The 22,841-nt window shown below is 39.2% G+C and overlaps 1 protein-coding gene across 3 annotated transcripts in view; it reads left to right on the top strand.

The window, feature by feature from the left end:
• Positions 1-1,925: 1,925 nt before the first annotated feature.
• Positions 1,926-22,841, top strand: part of slco4a1 (solute carrier organic anion transporter family, member 4A1) — a 38,886-nt gene continuing 17,970 nt past the window's right edge. For 2 of the 3 annotated variants that reach the window (XM_036007996.1, XM_031286686.2), the window contains exon 1: positions 1,926-2,094. The gene's annotated coding sequence lies outside the window, so the exon portion shown is untranslated. Of the gene's footprint in view, positions 2,095-20,999; positions 21,073-22,841 lie in introns of those variants that run through there. The other variant, XM_031286685.2, reaches the window with a different exon arrangement.

The following is a 22,841-nucleotide window of genomic DNA, read 5'->3' as shown; positions in this document are numbered from 1 at the left end:
GATGCAGAATAGGCACAAAATGTTGCAGAAAATGAAATGTTCGTAATTATTACATAATAAATATTACATTATATCCCCCCCCAATGTTGAACCCAAAGTTATGCCCTTGCATGCATGCTAGGTAACTAGGACTACAGTTGAAAATAAGCCGTCTGGCTAACATTGGTGTTGATTTATGTGCATTGTCCTAATCAAATAAATAAATCACATTTATTTCCCCTTTTCTTTAAAATGCCCAACTGTTACTCCCATGTTTCCCATAGTCTTGTTTTCTTCCACTGTGCATACATTTAAGTACCAATAGAAACCGCCAAGTATTGCCAATTACTTTGAATAAATGTTTACAGTATACAGTACATTGAGTGTGTGAGGGCCCCTCTGCTTGGTTAACTCTGCTGTTGCTCTGCTTCCTGTCTCCAGGGCTGCACACCTGTTAAGAGTTTAATCAGTGGCATGGGACACACCTGGGCCCGGTGTGCCCCATGCATATACTCCAAGCACAACATCCATGCAGCACATGTTCACTCATGCAGGAAGTGGACTACTGACTTTAGAGATTTCTCCAACCTATTTGTTTTGATGAAAATAAATCACATTGTTATTTACTATTCCTGTGTGTCTCCTGTTTTTGTCCTAGTCTAAGAGCCAGCTACTGATATGTTGCAGTTGAGGCTGTTCCAGTTTTCACATGCTTCTGACAGCAATGCCATTGTGACTGTCATTTATTTATTTCTAAGCCCCTACAAAAGTTAGGGATGTTTTATGCTACTTATGACATTGGATGGGCACTTAAGTGTGTTTTCAAGCAACCAAAGTAAATATACTGTGGCTAAATATGCACATAGAGCTACACACTGTTGAGAAGTCATCAAACTGCATTTCATTCATTTTCATATGTAGAAATGGGCTAATGAAGACAGACATGGTCGGTGACACATACTGGAATCCTGTATTTAGAACTACGTTATGGTCATGGCCAAACCACAGAGCTACGCATCATCAGTCATAGTGGTTACTTGTCTGTCGACTGCTGGTTCAGCTTGACTTTTCAGCTCAGCGATTGGCCCAGAACTGATAGCACCACAGGGGTTGAACATCATTGGACAAGCGGATCTCCTCTCACTTCAGTGAATCCTATGTATAGAGGGTGATTAATGCCAAAAACAAGAGGCAGGAGAAGAATGTAAATAGGAAGACAACATATGATGTAAACAATATAATTTCATCAGAGAGCTTATTCCTATGTTAATTTTTATTGTTTTAACCAACGAGCACAAAGCCCCCAAGTGTCACGAAAAGGTTAAATGTGGAGGTGAAATGACTTTGCAAATCGAATTCCAAATTGAATAAGGCCCTTTTGAATGCCATATTAACTGTGTTCTTTATTCGATTTGTTTATTCAATAATTAATTTCAAATTGATTTTTAAATTCTCTTTTTTAATTTAAGAATTAGTGTGTTTTTAAATTATGTATTTATTTACTGTTTAAATGTTTAGTTTGGAAAATCTTAATTAATTGATTTGTAAACCAATTTATGAGGTCCTGTTTTTTTTATTTGTTTTTTGTGCTTTTCCGCCTTTAATCGATAGGACAGCTAGGTGAGAAAGGGGAGAGAGAGGGGGAAGACATGCAGGAAATCGTCACAGGTTGGACTCGAACCCTGGACCGAGGCATAAACCTGTAAGTATATGTGCGCCTGGTCTATCCACTGAACCAACCCGGCCACATAAGGTCCTGTTTTTAATGTACAATTATATTAAATAAAGAAATGCTCTATTTCAATTGCCATGTCCCTTGATGTCATCCATAGCCTCTCCATGCAAACAATAATATGCATTTATTTGTTTTCTCATATTTATTTTTCTGGTCTGAAGCTAAAAGCTAATCTTCTTTGGTGGCATCAATCACCCTCCATACAGAAGGGCTTTCACCGCGGTTACAACTCGCTCGCTCCCTAAAAGAAGGGCGATAACCAGTATACAGCGTTGCAATTATTTCTACCACTTTTGTAGCCTTTTTCCCCACGAGACACGTCACGAATGTCAGAACGTTATGTGAGAAGAACGGACTAATAAACGTGTAACTATTTCAAGGTAAGCCTCGTCATTTCATGTGATTTTTTAACTGAAGGAAGCGCTCCGTGGTGCGGCTGCTGCTCAGCATCAGCAGCGTGGGTATCCATCCATGTATTCACACGTCCAACGCTGAAGTGGTTGCCTTAAAATACATTCTCTCTGTAAGCTGCAACATCTTTAGCTATACCGATCATTGGTGAACATTTGGTGACAGAAACGCTGCCTCTCTGTATCATGTCTAGGTGTATCTATAACACTTGATAGGCTAAAACGAACAAAGTGCTTGTTCATCAACAGCATCTGGTTGCATTAATCCCTCACATGGAGCTTTCTCTAATCCATGGTTAGCCTCTGCTCTGTCATACAATACTGCGCTGTTCCAAATACTGTAATGTAACAAACACTCATGGAGACCGCAGTAGCCCAGCTATAATTCAAAACAACGCTTCAGTAGGCTATGACACGATTATTAGAAGAAATGCTCAATGATGACTCCTTCGTTCATTGCAGTTATGCTTTTGTATTGTGAAGTAAACGCAGACTAGAATAGGATAGGCTACCCGTGGCGAAACTAACTCAAATCACAGATATCATTCCCAATCACACAGTGTCCGTGCCATGTGCCTTTGATTTGTTAATGGCTCAAATCGATTACCTATAGCAACAGCTATACATGCTAACGCATTCCTCCATGTATGCCAGTGAAGCCAAGGGTTCCCATACAGGGATGGACCACTGCTGGGTGTCCCTGGGAAAGGGATGCCATGTCGACATCAGAAGTCAAACCGATCCCTAATCATGTGGTCATGCATTTTTTTTTTATTATTTATTATTCCATTAGACAGTTAAATTCACTGCCAAAGCCACACACAAAACAATCGTGGGTCTTTTTCGAAGCAATGGTACTCGACTAGTGTGTCTGTGTTACATCAGCTTCATGAAAGCACGTGCAAAACCGCTGCAAAGCCGACAGGAGCGACATTTGTGGTATCCTGTGTCGTCTATCGCGTTCACGCGTTGTTTCCCATAACACGCCTCACACCTGCGCCTCGGGGAGACTGACTGAGCATGCTTGATGGGCTTCATGATGTGATGCAGGAGACAGGAGATATGGGGATTCCCAAACTGCGAACCTCTGACTCATATGCGTTTGGAAGGAGTTAGATCTAATAAAAAAAAGGATTTATACTCAGTTGTGCCATTAGATATAGGGCATTAATAAATGACTTGCCATTTATTTGTCTGCTGGGTTTAGGTGTGTCTGTGTGTGTGTGTGTGTGTGTGTGTGTTCTTGTTTTACTATATTTGTGGGGTCCAAAAACCGAGGAATACAGTATAGGCTACTTGTGGGGTCTGCACAGCCTTGTGGGGCCCAAAATGCTGGACCCCACAAGGTTAAAGGGCTGTTTGAGGGTTAAGACTTGGTTTTAGGATTAGGGATAGAATTAGGTTATGGTTAGGGTGAGGGTAAGGGTTAAGGTTAGGCATTTAGTTGTAATGGTTCGGGTAAGGGGCTAGGGAATGCATTATGTCAATGTCGGGTCCCCACAAAGATAGTGAGACAAACGTGTGTGTGTGTGTGTGTGTGTGTGTGTGTGTGTTGACCAACTATGTAAAATGTGACAAAATGAGACCAAATATGAGTTAACATTTCAGATTAACTGAACCCTGTTCTGTGTTTTATTACTTGGGTTTTTTTCTGATACCGGTGCTAAAACGATACTTTTAAATAGAACGCACCATTAATTCTCGTCAGTGTTGTTTCTCCAACGACTCCAAAAGCAGCAGTGGCCATGGTGTCTCGCAAAGACACCTTTATTCTGAAACTGAATTCTGAATTCTGAAACAAAGTGCAGTTAGTCTCCTCTGTGTCTTTAGCTGCAGACTGTTGTACGTCCCGATGTTGGAATCCTTTCGAGTGAAATACAGCCACACGCTAGACCGTTTGGCTGACAGCATTTTAACCGTGTTTAATCCAGCTACTTGCTAACTGTAGGCTAACGTTACCTGCTGCCCAGTGTCATGTTAACTAGCGTCACGTGCAGTAATGCTTCTGTTGCCTGTAACATCTGTTTCCGAGCACCAGACGGCTTAGAAACCGATCGTTAAGGAACGGTGCCGGGTTTCGGTACCCAAGGCTGTTTACACCCAGGTGCTATAAGCCGTTCATTGCTTCCTTTTCAGTTTGAGGTAAAACCATGACGTTATACTTTTGTTTATGTGTGAATATGCAGGCTTGTTTCACAAAAGTGAGCCACCTCTGCAGTACACTAAAGTCACTACTAAAAAAGAAACTAAAGTGTGTCTTTGTGTGTGGGCTGTCAACAATGACTCAGCATTTCCTGTCAAACCGTAAGAGACATATTAGTCTGGCCAGAGGTTGAACTTCCTCTTCATTTCGTTTTCGCTCGTTTCTTACACCTCACCACAGCTGCAACATGCTGTTGACTGACGCCTCCGTCCGTGATTTAATCCGTGAACAAAGGTGTATTATAATATTACACTGACTTGTGTGATGCACCATGTAAACATCTCAGGCTGTACATAATATGTAACATGAGATTTTGACAGCAACAATGAGAGCATAGTGATTTCACAGGGAGTTCTCTTTAATTTGTGATGTTTCTTTCAGATAATAATAAAAAGCCTAATAATAGCTACTTCCCAGTGCTTCCAGTCTTTATGCTGAGCTAAGCTATCTGTCTCATGGCTTTAGCTCAACATTCAACAGACAGAAATGATCATAGTATCAACTCTCTCCTCTCAAATGAATAAGCGTATTTCCAAAATAGTAATAGGAAATGTATCTCAGATGTCGTCAGGGCAGGTCAGAGAGGCAGCATGGTTCTGTTTAAGAGACTAAGTCACTGTCCCTTTCCAGATATTAGCTTGTTGAGGTCCAGCTGGCAGACAGGAGTGGTGATAAAGGCTACCATAAGCTGCCACTGGTCGCCGTGGTGATAAGCATTGTGCAGAACTAATGCACTTTAAATGACGAGATTGTCTGACCCAGTTCACAGGAAACAGATGGGGGCAGAGCAGGATACAGGACTCACAAATGCGCCACATGCAGCATCGTGCACTAAAGTGGCAATTAAGTTATGCAACTTTTCAACCATGAAATCTCAACGGCACCTACCGTATCATGGGTTAACATACCACGCTATAGCCTTACTATCTGTTGGCATATTAGTCTTTGCATCGTTTTATCTGCCATGTCAGCTACCCATGCCTGTTGCAGTACAACCGGCAGGGTTCAAAACTGTTTCGTCAGCCTCATTCAGTGGTGCTGAAATGATTTAACTAAGGGACTGTATGAAAATGAAAGGGGTGGAGAAGGGGGCTTAATCTTATATTTCATTTTATTTAAAAAATCAAGACCCTCCCCTTATATGTAAAAATATAGCATGGCAAACTGTCACTTCTTTAAGAGCTGCTAAATAAATGTTTATTACAGCCATAGAATGAGTGAAGGGAGCAACACATCGAGCAACGTGGTGACTGATGGACATTTTGCAAAGTTTTCACCCCACTCTGGATTCCAAATAATAAAACTAAATATGAATAACATTGGAATGATGTTAAAGAGAGCCAAAGTCCATTTGTCCAATTGTCATACATTGCACCACTTGCTACTAAATATTGATACCTTTGTGATTTAAACAAATTCAAACAATGAATAATTTGTTAGCATACAAAAAGCTACAGCAAGGCAGTGCAGGTACTTTCGTCATCTTAATTTGGTTTAATCTATATCCATAAAATTCCCAAAAGCTCTTTTCTAAAGTAATTTTTAGTTGTCAAGTATTAAAGGACTCACCAACTATTTTGATTATCGATACTGTTTGATTTATTGTTAATAAAACAAAGGAAGAATTCTCTGATGCCAGCTTCTTGAATGTAAATAATGTTCTAGTTTCTTAACTCATGACAATAAACTGAATATATTTGAGTATTGGACAAAACAACACATTTGAAGACGTCATCCTACATTTCTTTGACATAATCTAGAGACCATATTAATGAATATAAATAGTCTATAGTAAACTGTGCTCCTTATTAAAGCCTAGTTGAAACTGATCTTAAGCTCATCTAGCACAGCACCAGTAACACAACGAGCAAAGAAATAGAGAGAGAACACATGTATGGAAAAGTATGCAACGATGAGGTGTATATGTGGTAGAGATGAATAGCAAGAACGATGCAGAATACATGGTCCTCTGCACCACTTGTCACTCACTGAACAGATATAGAAACATCACTTTTAATAGGACGGTAACGGTAAAACTGCTGTCATTTGTGTACTGTGAAATAATGGTGCAAAGTGAAGGCAAGTTCCTGAAAATATGATTAAGAGACTCGACCACATCCTCAGTTACACATTTAGCCTGCAGAGCCGGTTGAACCTTGTACCTTTTGAGATCAGGGTTCCTAACCACGCTCTACGTGCACTTTAGTCCATACTCATTCTTTTTTTAATTACCCTTTACTATTTTCTCTCTGTGTTTATGGTGACATACTAGCATTCTCTCTCTCTCTCTCTCTCTCTCTCTCTCTCTCTCTCTCTCTCTCTCTCTCTGTTTTTCCCTGGAGCTGCAAAGAGTAATCGCTTAATCAGAATCAGAATCAGAAAGGGCTTTATTGCCAAGTACGTTGCACATACGAGGAATTTGTCATGGTGTTGTTGGAGCATGTCACACATACAAATATAAGAAGGATAAAAAGATATAAACAATATAAGTATAAACATATACACACAGTACGTATTAATAACGATAAAATAAATTTAAATAAATAGTAAAATAAGTTAAACAGTAGTGAAAAGGGACGCTACAGCAGAGTAGGTACAGTGGCATGAGGAGCCAGAGGTGGGGTGTGGAGAGAGTCAGGATGGATTCGGAGCCTTGTTTAGAAGGCTAGTGGCGGAGGGGAAAAAACTGTTTATGTGGCGTGAGGTTTTGGTCCTAATGGACCTCATCCTCCTGCCAGAGGGGAGTGGCTCAAAGTTAATCCAAGTTGTCAACTATTAAACTATTAATAGGCAACTATTTTGATTGCCGGTTTGAGGCTTTTTTTAAGGAAAGAAAAATCTAAATTCTCTGATTCCAGCTTGTGGATATTTTCTAGTTTCTTCACTCCTTTTAAAGTAATCTGGATATCTTTGAGTTGCGGACAAAACAAGACACTTGAGGACGTCATCTTAGGTTTTAGGAAACACCGATTGACATTTTTCACAATTGTCTGACATTTTATTGACCAAACAACTAATCAAGGAAATAATTGACATATTAATCGAGGATGAAAAGAATTGGATGAAAGTTTCAGCCCTATTTTTTTTTTTTTACAACACACATTTTCACACAGTAATTCCCCTCCTGCACCCTAGTCTATATCCACAACGTTTCATTTCTGAGATTGCTCCGGTGCCGGAGCAAATCCGAAGCCCCCTATTGGCTGGCTCTCTAGGTCATTTCTCCCAGTTGGTTTCACCACCAACAGGAGGCAGCAAAGGTTACATGTGCTGGCATCTGTGAGATGTAGGGCAGTGGGGGCTGATGCATGTCTGACTGTGTGTCTCTACGTCTGCAGTCAGACACATACAACATATACACTTGTGTCTGTGGGTTATTTAACTTTTTATGTCTTTGTATCTTTTATTTGTGCATATAAAATAAACATTTAAAAAAAGAAAATGCACAGATCGGATGAAAAAAAACCCTGAGGGCTTATAAAAGGAACATTAAAATTAAAGACAGCTGTACATGCTTGCCACCAATTTGCATGGACTTACTTCCTCATAACAATCTTCTAATGAATATTTATTCAAACTGCAAAGTTTTATAAATGCCTGGAAAACAGGCAGTAATGGTCTTCTTGTACTTTCAGCTGTAGTTCAAGTAGAAGTAGATCATGTAGTGGTTGAGACTGAGAGTATCTGCACTTCTATCACCCTCTGTTCCTGTCTTGTCTTGTCATTTTTGTTTTTGTGGAATCATAAAAGAGGATGGAGAGAAGATAATAAACAGCTGAGCAGACAATATATTTGCTTCATTCAGGTGAGGAGTAAATGAGCAGTGCAGTCTGTTGCCTATGGGGCGAGTTGATGTTTGCTCTCTAATCTGCAGCCAAGCAGAAGACCATTATTGGGTCAGTGCCTACTTTGTCCCATCCCATAAATTCCCCACAGTGGCAGTGGGGCCCAGAGGGCTGGATTACCCTGCCTACTAAAACGGCTGATTACTTTACTGGGCTAGAAAAAGAGATGGGTGCAAATGATGCTGATGGATGCAAATTGACGTTTGAGATAAACTATGAATAATGTATAACAAATGAAGAGGGGGTAGGACAAGAAAACTTTTCAATGTCTTCCTACTCCTTTTGAACATGAACAATATTATTTAAGTTACTTATTTGTTGCTTAAATGCTGCTGAGGATCCTGTTTTTTTTTTTTTGCTTATAGGCTTTATTTTGTGTTTTAAAATACGTAGGGATGTCCCGATCAGATCGGAGCTAATATGGGCATTTTTTAACTGATCGGGGATCGGCAGTCCCCCCAATCACCTTACTCCTTAATCCTTTAAAGTAAAGTAAATTCTAAGTAGAAGTTAATTTTATATGTGAGTTTTACAAAAATGCTAGCTGCACTAAGTTAAATGTATTAAGCCAAACACATCTTTTAGTTACTTTGTTTACTTAGTTATTTTTGTAAACCAAAAAACAACATTGTGCAGCTCTATTATCTAGGCAATTACAAGTATCGTATCGGGACTCTGTATCGGCAGATATTCAATATTTTAAAAATTGGATCGGGATCGGGGGCCAAAAAACCTGATCAGGACATCCCTAAAAATAGGGACTTGCCTGGGTGCAAGTAGTTATGTGTCTATTAATGTATGAAAGAACTTTAAGGGCACCTATGGGTGATTGTTCAACGTCATCAACAACATTTCAGTTAGCACATGACGCATGATAGATAGATAGATAGATAGATAGATAGATAGATAGATAGATAGAGATACTTTATTTATCCCGAAGGAAATCCCGAAGGAAATGAAGGTGTCCAATAGGTTATACACATCATACATACACATAGGCACACAGATATGACATCCACACACACATACTACAAAAATATAAAGGAAGATATCAATAGTGTGCCCTTACAGTAAAGTTAGATTGTAGCATGTTTAAGGAGCGGTGTGGAAAAAATGCAGAAAGGTGCAATGGTATCATAGTGCAAGAGAGTGTCAGTGCAAGTACATTGCCAGAGCAAATTCTATATCACTTAAAGTACAACAGGCTACACACTATATAAAAAATAGAATAATCATGACTTAACTATACATAAACAATAGTAAAATACTTGAAGAAAAGCCTAAGTTAAAGCTGAAAACTGTCCATACAGATAAAACGACAGTGTAGTGTATTGACCATACAGGCAAGCTAGCAAAATGGGCAGGTGGCTAATATATCCAGTAAGGGAGTCAAACAGTGCCAATCAGTCCAGTCCAGGGTAGTTTGTGTGCATGTATAAAGGCACCCAGATGAAGACATGGCACAGTTAGGGCAGTGTGCAGAGCAGACTTAAACACTTAAGTCAGTGAGGTGGAGATGGCAAAGGGGCAACCTCTTGTGTTATGCAATTCAGGGATATTTGTAACTTGCGTTTGCAAAATCTTTGCACTCACATCTTTTGTTACTGTATTAGAGCCACACTTATGTCAACAACCAGTCAAGAAATCAAGATGTTAACAAGTAAAAAGTGACAGACATATCCTCTTCTAACATTTCTACTCTGTTAAACAAAAGTTACTGTAATGTTAGCTTTTAAACACATCAAAGCTGCATGGGGGAATTTACTTAGGCCAGACTTTGCTCCTGATGAGTTCTTCTGTAAGCAATGACTTAAATGCTATCTGTCTGCTCATGTTAATGTGTGATAAAGTAATAGCATACTATATCTAATTCCTTTCTCTATAAGATAAGTTGTCCAAAGAATGCTATTTAATTACACTAATTACTGTAACTGCACTGTGGATTGGTTGGATCATTTCGCTGTGTAGTTTGGCTTGCATACAGTATAACCCAAGAACCAGAATTTGAAGGCCTACATTTAGGCAACATCTACATATTTATTTGATTTATTACAGCCAATGAATGCAGAAAGCTAAGTTGGTCAGAATATAGCTAGCATATATAATGAAATCATTTAGTTTAGGCTATGCCTTAGTGCCTAGACCTGCCAACAAATGCTTCTTCTCTTTCTCTCTGCTAAAATATCTTCGAATATACATCTGCTCAATGAATTGAAGGATACACTGGTACAATAGCATTAACAGGGACCCTATGACATTTAGTTTTCACTGACAACAACATTCTATGGGGACTGATATTGTTTTAGAATACTATAGAAATAGGCTATATTATTGCATTATCATTGGCATATTATTGTTTTCCATAGTAAACCAAAATATCCCCTTTCCTTTACCTCAAGAAAATGTAGCTAAAGGTAAGCAGGTCATTTAAAAACAACTTACAATTTCACTGTGTATCACTCACTACGTGTGTGTGTGTGTATGTTGGGGGGGTGGCAGTAGCGAGTTCAGACTAAAGAGTAGCGACGAGACGAGATTAATTCTCCAGTTACTTGTAACGCTCCGGTCTGCAGCGCTCTGAAAGCTGCCAGTTCACACCAATGCAACGAGACGGTGCGTCATCTTGATAGCACGACGACTCTTTGTACTTCTGTCTAACTTCCGACTTTTCGGCTATTTTGTAACTGGATATATATAATTTGTTGCATCTAAATATGAATGGGGATACGGTTAGTGATAATGAGATGCTTGATACAGTTGCAGAATCTTTGATTCTCTGCTTTGTTTTAATGGCTCTCTTCAGTAACTCTCTACCTCGCTCGTCCACATACCGTTACCGTGCACTTGGGCACACGTTGAGCCTCTAACACTGCCATTTCGACCAGCTGTCAGTTGTAAAATAGAATTAAAACAGACACACTACACACCGACACACAAAGATGAATGGTGAAGGAAGATTGATTCACCGTAGTTAGTGATACAGGGTGCACTGTAAAAAAAATAAATCAAATTATTATTGTTGTTCTTATTATTATTTAGGGGGGGCTTAGGAACATTTTAGGGTAGCTTCAGCACCCCTAAAATAGGCCTAGTGACGTCCCTGGTGCCATTGTATTGATTTTAGAAAATTTGATTTAAAAGATTTCTGCCGTCTTGAATATAGCAAATTTTGGAATAGCTAAATTATTCAACTATTGACTGCATTTAGCTGTTGTAATGGGCATAGACCACCCCAGTACTATGTTTACAACCAGATGGTAATAGAATTTCACTTTTAGTGCTATTAGTGCTGTTTGTTAGTGCTGCATTGGGTGTGGCCATATTTATGTAGATACACCCGGCTCTGCCATCGCCATCTTGGGCCTGGCATGTTCTGACATAACCCCTATTGACTGCCAGTAAGATACACTGCTAGGCTATTCAAATACATATTTAATAATAGTTTTTTAAACTGTTTTATGGATTCCCATGAAATTCTGTGCAGATATTCATGGAGGCTGCTGCTGCCATTAGTGGGTCCTTGGCTTTTCCATTAGCACCAAGGTAAGGTTGACAATTTTGGTTTTAAGTAAAATGTCTACATTTTTGCCAGGATTGCCATGAAATCTTGTAGACACAGTCATGGTGTCCAAAGGATGGAGCCAAATTACTTTGGTTATCCAGTGACTTTCCCTGTAGCCACGAGCAGGTCAGAGATTTTTCTAATCCAGTGAAATGTTTCAACATCTACGGAAATTGATTGCCACCAACTTTTGACATTCATGGTCCCCAGAGGATGTATCCTATCGACTTTGGTGATCCCCTGACTTTTCTTCTTGTGCCATCATAAGCTTTTGTGTGAAATGTCTTGACAACTATTGGATGGATTGACATGAAATCTGGTACAGACATGTATGTCCCATTCTGGATGAATCGTAATAACTTTTCACTTAGTGTATAGTACTAGAACTCTTTGCCTATTCCAGCCATGAATCAGTGATTCATGAGTCATCATGAGTTCAGAAATGACAGCACTGAAGCAGACCCATGAGCAGCAATTTGAATTTGGTCTGTACAGTTTGGGAAATGAAGGAACTAAGAAAGGGAAACTACCATGAAAACAACAGATGCCTTGTTTAATGCCAGTTGTCCATCCTCCACCCCCATCTCAGACATGCCTGCATTTGCTAACTGTTAGGCTGCTGATGAAATTAAATAGTGTGTCTCATTGTTAAAGGGCACCTACTTGTAGAAAATTCTAGGCATATTCCAGCCATGAAATACACAGTACAGCAATGTCAGCCTTGAAGCAGACCCATGAGCAGCATTTTAAATTTGGCCTATAAAACTGCGGAAAATAAACTACCCCGACCTACAGGTGCATTGTGTATTGTGGTTAATGAGGAAGTTGTGCCACAGTGTGACAGTACTATTGGCTGAACCAGAGACACTTTGTAGTCATGGAAACAGGTAGTGTAAAACATTTTACAGTGTTCATATATACAGCAGATGGGGAGGACGTAAAGTTTGTTTGTCCTTTGTGTAAAGAAAGCTATTAAAACAAGTCTGGAAATGCATAGGTATTTTAAAGGCCCAGCTGTACCGTCATTGTAAACTAGCTTAGGCCATAAATGCTGTGGTACAGTATGTCGCATTGATTCATACGATACGATATACCTTTATGTCCCCTTAGGGAAATTTGTTTTGGACTCAAAAGCCACACACATAAATCAATGCCTCGACCATTAAAAAGAAAACATGAACAAACAATACAGCACCAACTGTACCAGTCACAACAATTAATTGCACATAAAGTATTGCATGCATCCCGTAGAAAAAACATATTGCACAAAACACATATTTCCCTCACCCTACAGTAAAACACCATATAACTATTGCACAATCTCAGCAGGCTCAAGCAGCATTGTTTAAAACTTTGACAGAGGTAGGAAGAAATTAGTTTTTCAAATTGAGTTTTTTTTTTTAAACAGTTGAGTTTACAGTAAGGGACATTGTAACGTTTGCGTTAGGTTTGGGTTAAAACGCAATGCCCGGGATGGGCGCTGCGAGGGGCACGGGCACAAGGGGACCACTGGTGTGAATAAAACACTTAAAAACCTCCTTAAAAAAAACAAGTTTGGTTATATAAAAGCTGTTCAAAAGAAAGCCAGATATTAAAAGCAGGTTAAAAGAACCACTGGACAGGACGGACAGCGGGAGCATACAACAGTGTTTTCCACAGGATTAGATTCTATTTGCGGTGGTAGCTGACCCAGGGGTGGAAGGGTCCACATGCAGAAAGATGCAGAATTCTTATATTAATTGTTCTGCAAATATTTTGGCAACTTTGTATAACAGCTTAAATAGACAATGTACCCACAGTCCCATCCTCAAGGCTATAATAAGGGTGCAGGGGCAGTTACAGCGCACACAATGTAATCTTTCAACAAACAAAACAATCGTAAATTTGCTCTTTGACAAAACAAAAGATACCACAAGTTGTAATTCTGTTTAACAGCCAGATGCTGTTCACCTCTTTGTGACCTTCTGCATGTATGACAAAAAAATAAACTTGAAAAATGTTACTGTATATGTTGTTAACTTGTTGAACATGAACAAAATGTAAAACAAAATGTTTGCAACTTACCCAATTACCCTAGTGGGGATTGTTTAGTGTCTCTTACACATAAGTCGATATTGACTAGCAGGTAATGTTAACGTTACAGCATGGTAACCTCGACAACGTGCTAATGTTATGTCCTTACTAGCTAACGTTAGGCGTCCGTGTTGGAGAAATTGTTCTGAGGTGTTCATAATACCAGGGTCTTTCCTGGCTCAGAATTGGCCTTAGGGTGGACACATATACACTGTATATAAATGACCTGCCAGAGGCATGTAAAAATGTTGATGTCCAGATGTAATAGATGATGCTGTAATCTTTACACATGCTAAGAACTACCAAGAGATAGCATCCACACTTACATCTGCAATGGCTCACATTGATGACTGGCACACCAAGTCATGTCTCTACCCCAAACACACAAAAAATGTATTTTTATTATTAATTGTATGGTGTTTACCAAACAAAACATGAAGGTGTCACATTCTAATGTGTTCCTTAGAGGACAGGAGCTTGATATTGTTAATGAATTAAAGTATCTAGGAGTCATATATGACTCCACCCTAACATTTAAAAGTCATGTAAAAAAGGTGGCAAATAAAGTTAAATTCAATTTGCAGAATTTTAAACAAGTTAGGCCATTTCTTGACACTAAAGCTACCAAGATGTTCTTATATACTATGATCTTTTCACATATTGAGTATTGTTTTACTAACTGGTCATTAACTAGCATAACTACTCTTAAACGTATTGAATCTCTATTTAAGAAAGCCATAACAACTTTTGATAAAAAGGCATTGTCTTATCACCATTGCAATATCTTAAAGAGACATACATTTTTAAGCTTTGAAAATTTTTTAAATTTCAGGTATGCTTGTTTAGTATATAAAGTGCTACATAATCTTGCCCCCCCCACCGGTACATGGCTTTTTCAAAAGACTTGAAAGCGGAGGTAGTACACGGGCCTCTGTAAAAAGGGACTGTGTGATACCATTTAGACGCACCACTTTTGGACAAAATGTATTGTCAATAATAGGAGGTAAACTCTGGAATAGCTTACCCCTCTCAATAAGAGAGTGTCCAACATTCAACACCGTTAAAACTCACTTAAAACAGTGGCTTCTAGAAAACCAGAGATGCACTCACTTTTAACTGTCACATATTTCATCACCCATACACTTTCACTGTTAAATTGAATGCAGTATATAGGTGGATGAATCATTTCTTTGTCATCATGTATTTTTTATTTTTTTTTGGTTTGTTTGTTTTATCAATGTATATGTCACCATTACGTGTACCTTTTAATGTATAGTGAATGATTGTTGTATGACTGCTGGCTGTCTCTATGTTAGTCCTATGTTACCTGCCTAGGGACTGCAGATGAAAAGTAGTTATTTTTACTAATTCTGGCATATTCACATGGTGTTTTTATACAACAATGTTCATAAATATGCATGGTCCCTATCAAATAAACCAATAAAATAAAATAAAATATGAAGCGGGGGTCTGTGGGTGCTCCCCCAGGAAATTTTGAGCGTCAAAAACTTAATTTCCTGCATTCTGATACATTTTCAGGCACAATGTAATGTAATGTAATGGTATACTGTATAATGCAGTAAGGGAATGGTTACTTTTGCCTACTTCACTCAGTATTTAATAATGAATCAAGTTTTCCTCTCATTGTCTGGGGTCACTCTAAGTCTGTTTGTATGGAGTATGTATTTCATTTTATAAATTGTATTTTAGTTTGCATTTATTATACAAGATAAAACATCTAATATTGATGTCGGTGGTGGAGAAGCGGCATATTACATTGGTTTATTCTGTGTGAATTAAGCTTGTTTGTGTCAATTAAATGGAGAAGGTATACAATGGAAGTTTGAGCAAGTTCTGTAGTGTGCTTGACTCAGTTTCACTGCTTTCAGTGCATCCTTCAGTTAATACAATGACACATGATGGAGACATTAACCTCACAACATGTGCAGGGTCAACAAGGATAAATGGACAATGCTGCTGGAGTTTAGTTTAGGGCTGTATGCTTTTTTCTAATTTAGGTTCAAAGAGCTGGTTCCTAGAATTACATCAGTGCTCGGTTCAAACAGGGTTGCAGTGAATCACAGCTCCGCTCCAGTCTCACAATTTCTCACTACTTTATGACCAAAGGGATTTTCTGCTACAGTAAATATTGTTTTCTTTACAGAAAAAAAACTGATTCCACTTCACTCATTGTGGTGAGATCTCATAGCCATAGCAGTGTATCCGAACACCAGTGTTTTTGAGTAAGATTGACAGATTGAGACTTTGTCTACATCTGTTGTTTCTAAGATGTGTAATAACCACATGAGAGGCTTTCCCTTGATACTTCAAAAGCCTTTGTTTACCACAGAGGAGGAAAGGTCCTCCAGTCCAAAGCAAATAAGTTTCTGCTGTGAAGATAAAGGACCCGGTAGATAGGGCAGAGGCCATTGCTTATTAATATTACAATTCCTCACTCTGATCTCACTTTGAAAACAGAAATGAAAAGGGCGAGATAGAAAATTAGATGGGAATGATCTAAGAAAAAATAACCCATTGAGAACTTTGAGAAATATTTGGCTTTGTTTGGTTCATAAGCACTCAGGGACAGAAAAACAAACAGTGGGACAGGAGTGTATTACCTTACCATAGTGCATTGTTAACAGAGTGCCCCGTTTCAACTTTCTAGACACTCCTACCTCTGGTCACGTCATCATCACCTGATAATAATTCACTTGCTCTCCCCTCCCCTGCCTCTCATGATGCCTTATAAAACCTACTCACAACCTCCTTACAGAGACTAGGTCTAAAGTCATTTGGCCATTGAAGAATATATTTTGTAGAATATTAGCAAAAGGCCTTAAGCTATGTTGACCTTGTTTTCTCTGTGAGTGATGAAACTGAAGTATTGTGTAAGGTGTACTGTTTCACAGGAGTGTCTTTTGTCTGATGAAAACATGTTGGAGCAAGAGGAAGGTAGGATATGTGACACACAAGGTCAAGATGTCCAAAGTGGTTCAGTTGCCTAGCAACAAAGTAGAAAGTTGAAGTTGTGAAGGCCTTGCGATGGCCTTGCGCGATATCGCGGTCAGAAACTGGATGCCTGGACCAGGTGCAGCTGATAGCAGCGGCATGCAGAAGGAGGAACCTGAAGAGAATAAGAGAGAAGGGCAAAGATAGGTCAGGGGGCAGGGGCAGCCTCTAGCTCACCCAGTAAGAGCGTGCGCCCCATGTTGCCTGAGTCCTGCAGCGGCGCAGGGTTCGAGTCCGACCTGCTACCCTTTGCTACATATCGTCCCCCATCTCTCTCCCCCCTTTCCTGTCTATCCACTTTCAAAATAAAGGGAAAAGCCCCAAAAAAATAATCTTAAAAAAAAAGATAGGTCGGGGTCAGACTCCGAAAAGACTTGTTGGTGTCAGGGCGAGAGAGAATTGTCTTAAAGGAAATCTGAACCTTATGCATAAGTTGTATTTTGCTTGCAATATCATTTACTAAAGTTGTGTTATAGACTAACTGAACGAATCCTGTGTATTGATTTCTGCCATACAACGAACATAACTTTAAAGGTGCTATCTGAGAGGTGACCAATTGGAGTCAGAAAGACATCTGGCCTCTAGGGCCAGACCAGAACCGGTCAAAAACCTTTACCATCCATCAACCTTTCAATTAAACATGATAAGATTTTAATTGGACTTAATGCTCTTGCTTCTCTCCCAAACCTTATTATTCTTACTTATCATGAGCGATCAGCTGGATAGACAACAGCTCACAGCAGCATGGTTGGATAGTCCCATTCATTTTGTGTTGTACAGCAAACAGCTTTGCTTGTCAGGACTCTCTGGTATTCTGTACTCAGTGATGATCATGCAGAATAATGAGATAGCGTAGCTTGCCACCAACCATTTTACAGACTGCTTTTTAGTTTTCAGTGCTTAAAATTGCAGTTATTAGTTGAAAGAAAAGAGCCGTGGCAGTGAGAGAGCATTTCATTCTGTGCACATGACCGTACGTTTTTCAGAAATAAATATCAGCTGTTGTAAGATCTATGGAGCTTAGCAGTGTGTGGTTCCAGAAGTGAAAATCCCATTAATTTTCTCCTTAAGGACTTTTAATTATTACCCATAATGTAAAAACCATCAAATGTAGACTTACCACAAGCTACGAGATTGTGAAACTATGCTTTATGCCCCTGTAGAAGCCACAAGTCCGTATGAAATCAACCTTGTTTTATGAGCAATTGAATGGGGAGAATCACTTACGGAACTGGAGCCGTTCAAAGAGTGGGCGGTCACTGTTGAGCTCTATGGTAGTACGGTAGTTTGTTAAAGCTGCAATTTTTGATTTCTGTCCACCAGCAGGCACAAAATCATTAAAACAAGCTGTCAGTTACAGCCACCCCAAATCACCACCTTATACGTTATGCCTAACCTGTCAAACAGATCTACATCTGGCAGACATGGATCAAAAATCCATTAGCGTGAGCAAACATGTCGTCACTGTCATCACTGGATGGCTGTATAGGCCAAATTCAGAGCAGTACACTGTTAGATGAATGTAGTGATCAAGCGATACAGACGGATACAAATTAGGACTGTCACTTTTAGAAATTTTTTTTAATAAATGCGAACAAAGATGTACTCAGCTGGCATGGCAAGTAACCGATTAGACCTCAACAATGTGGTTTTGGAAGTAAAAATCCCATTCATTTTCTTCATGATTTTCTTGATAATTAGCCATAGTGTCTAAACCATCCAACATAGACTGACCATGAGCTAGGTTGTGAAACTAAAGCGTATGCTCCTGTAGAAGCTAGATGTCCGTTTGAAATCAACCTTGTTTTAAGAAAAAACATGTTTTATTTATGGAGAAATACTACAATAACCACAATCCTAAGTGTAACAGCAACGTCTCTGATTGCTGGAGCTCACTGTGACCATGGAAATCTTTACCGCACCCACAAACGGCTAGAGCGAGCTTCTACCATTGAAGTCTGTGATAGTTTCTGTACTAAGTCTTGTACCTTTGCCTTTTTTGTTGTTTTCAAAATGTTATTTTGCGCCAAATCAAATGTTTTGTGGTCACGATTCATTTTGGAGCTGGTTGGCTTTGTTCCAGACTTAAAACTCTTTAGCATTTATTGAAACGTCAATGGAGATATTGAACGGGGAAAAATACTTCCGGAACCAGAGCTGTAAAATAAGTGGGCGGTCACTGTTGAGCTCCATACTAAAACACATTGTAGCATTTGAACTATCATTTTATCTGTGGCACCCCCACTGCCTCACCTGAGTGACAAGCTAATGTCACTGAAAGGAATTTGCAAAACAAATTTGATAGACACAGCTTATGTCTGACAGTGACTCATAAAGTATTGCCGTGACTTGACCTAGAGACATGACCTACTACACGTTGGTCCCCAACCAATCAAGGCTTGCTGTCTTTCACAACGTGCTTGAAGTCATTGGAATAGTAGGTGCTAGGAACCGACTTTCAGGAACAAGAATGTAAATGAACAATGGCTGTGACCTTTTCTCTGTTTCGCACACCAACAACATCATTCCTCTTTCACTTCGCCATGTTTACAGTTGTGTGTGGAAGAGCACTCTCTAGTCTTTCTGTCGGGTTGTCATGAGGCGTCCCAGATGCAGCGTCGGTTGTTGACACACTATGACTTTCGCGGCCAACTCCCATTGTTGTCCCGATTCCAACTCCCTACGTCTGTTATCTAGAATCGTGCTGATATTGTGTAGTCTGAACCCGGCATACTGATCTTTCCATCAATGCTGTTGAATCCAAAACGCTTTCACATAGGGCTGGGCGATATGTGAAGATATGGGGAAAATCAGATATCAGGATATTTTCAACCAAATACCACAATATCGATATTGCGACGATATTGTAGGGTTGACAATTGGTGCTTTAACAAAACATCTTTACAATTAGATTTTAGATAAATAATCATCAAAATATGGGTGGTGATGGCGCAGTGGATATGACACATGCCTTTGGTGTGGGAGACCTGGGTTCGATTCCCACTGTGATACATCAACCAATGACCCTGAGCAAGACACTTAACCCCTAGTTACTCCAGAGGCAGGTTAGGGTTAGGGATAAAAGCGTCAGCTAAATGACATGTAATGTAATGCAATATATGATATGATCGATATAACAACTAAGTGGTTAAAGGCAAAAAATTGTCTGGAATATGTCAGAAAATCACTTGACTGTAATGCAGCCTTTAAAACCAGGAAAAGGCATGGCAGGGTTGGCTCAGTGGGTAGAGCAGGCGCACATATACTGAGAGGTTTATGCCTCGACGCAGAGGTCCAGGATTCAAATCTGACCTGTGACGATTTCCTGCATGTCTTCCCCCTCTCTCTCCCCTTTCTCACCTAGCTGTCCTGTCAATTAAAGGCGGAAAAGCCCAAAAAAAGAATCTTGAAAAGACAACACTTAAGCCATATTACAATATCCAAAATCTAAGACGATATCTAGTCTCATGTCACAATATCGATATAATGTAATATCGATATATTGCCCAGCCCTACTTCCACGCATTACCTCTCAGTTTGGTATATCATTAACATCTGCTCAGATATATAGCCACCTGTGGTGGTTCTCAAACCTTTTCAAGCCAAAGACTAGTAAACTGATACAAATTAGACCCCCATTTGATAAGATTTCACCCCAGGGGCTCCATCCAATAGGATTTTCCGTTTTGATGTTTTATTGCAGAAAGTGTATGAAAACCATGATCAAAATAGTCATACATTCCGTTACATTGTGTTCCTTATCGACGAAGTTATAGTGAAAATAAATGATTCCCCTTTGTGCTGGGGACCCTTCAAGGACCCCAGGGGGTCCCTGGACCCCACTTTGGGAACTACTGGCCTAGTGTACTGATTCAAACTATCCAAACAGATTATTACAGACCAAATATATTTTTCACCCAAATTTGCAGATTTGAACAAAGATTTAGATTTTTTTACTAGCTTTTGAACTTTGCTGTGTGCAAGTGTGGAAAGTGTGTTAAGGGTTAGCAAACAATTTTGTTCACCTCCACTGAGAGGCAGCAAACTTCCAGTGCAGTATCAGTGAGCATTTCTCTCTCAGGTGGATTATGTACTGCCTGCAAGACTCCACTGATGGGGCGTGTGAATGCACGGATGTTCTGCATCAGCGCTGGACTATAAGAGGCTTAGAGAGACAGGCTTATGACATAGCATGAACACTACTCTCTAACTCTTACCCTGTCTTTTCCACTCTGCTCTGTCTAGGAATGGAGGTAGGAGACTAAGTAGAGCATATTTATAATTTAATGTATTGTTATATATTTGGAGCTTTTGTTTGTGAAGTTTTGCGGCCGACTATATTAATAGGGGTTGCCAATTAATATAATCTTATTTCTAAAGCCTGAATGCTGCTGTGAATGCATTTGCTGTATGCAATTATTGGTCAATCTTTTGTTGTAAAAGCAGAGAGCATTTCATTTTTGTAAAGAGAAAAGTAGTTCTCAGTGAATTACAAGAAATACCTACTTTGGAAGCCGTGATTTTAAACATTATGGATGCACAAATATCGGCTAGTGCAACCTGAAAGCAATCTTGATGCCCATAAAACATCATTTTGTAGGGCTGTCATTCAATTCAAATAACTTATTGGGTTTATAACATGTTATGTATATTACAATGTTTATTGACACTTCTTTGTGTAATTTCCGTGTGTTTTTAAAGGTGTCACAGAGTTCAAATGATTTTGTTTTTGTCTGAAAATGAAATATTTCCGTACAGCATACGTAACCAGTTACCTTACATGTGCTGATTAATTTTACTGTGAGATGTGTATATCAGCTAACATGTTTACTTGTGATGGATTTTATGATGAAATGAGTCAGTGATGGAAGTTCTCTTTCTTCTTTTTCTACTTCATCTTTAAGTTATTGATATTGTTAAAGGTCATTATGCACAGTAGTGTACTTAGATGAAATGTTAGGTGTTAAGGGTAATATTGGTATTTTTCAACCTGGACTGTATTTTACGATGCATTGATTGCTAGGTGACTAATGTAAACAAAAATCTTTGAAATTGGTCCATTATTGAGCGAGAATGCTGGAACCGGCAGCGGCAAACAGGGCTGCAATGCAATCATATAGGGCAAATGTGCACCGCCAATTTCCGTCCACTAAAAGTGCTCGTTTTGCTGCTGACAGGCTCATTTGATTATTATTCTAAGTGTCTGACAACGTTATGAAAAATATCCCTACAGAGATCAACCTTTTTGATAAACCAGAAACAGCTCCCAAATCGCCATTGCCAAACTCACCAGACTCCTTAAATACAAAATAGTTTTAGCGTGTATAGAGCATAATTTCACATGTAAATGTAAGTGAATTAAGGGATTCTTTCATCCAAACCAGAGTGGTGATTATTTGAAGTCTGATGGGTTTGGCGAGAGTGATTTCGGGGCTGTTTAATGGTTAACCAAAAGGATTTTACTCTTTAACAAAAAAGTTTAGCTCTGTTGGGATTAGGGTTGGATACTGTTTGAATTTTTACGATTCCGATGCCAAACCGGTACTTTTAAAACGATTCCGATTCCTAACCGATTCCTAAACTGATTCTTGAAAAACTGAAAAATGACATCAAAGAAAGGCTCTTTTATGGAGTTTTTTTTAAAATTGAAAATTATTTAAATTTAACAATATATTAATGTTTTAAAGTACTTAAATATATAATAAGTAAACCTAAGTCACCTAACACATAACTACAACAATTTAACAAATAACAGTTACACTATTAACAAGTAACAACAAAATAAATGTTGTTGAGTTGGTATGCCAACCAGCTTCAAACTTTAGCAGTTCTTTTGCAGAAAAATGACTCTCTGTCTGGCAAGATAAGACACCTCTCCTGACTTATGGCATGTCCTGCACAGGAGAAAACTCTCTCAGGTGGTGTCCAAGAGGCCTGGACACACAGGTATGAGTTTGAAAGGGCAGACAGTTTGGGGATTCTGTCCCGCCTCCCCCACAACCAGGCTACAGGGTCTTGTCCT

Source organism: Sander lucioperca, chromosome 12, assembly GCF_008315115.2.
Source record: "Sander lucioperca isolate FBNREF2018 chromosome 12, SLUC_FBN_1.2, whole genome shotgun sequence".
NCBI lineage: Eukaryota > Metazoa > Chordata > Actinopteri > Perciformes > Percidae > Sander > Sander lucioperca.
This window is presented reverse-complemented; position numbering and strand designations above follow the sequence as displayed.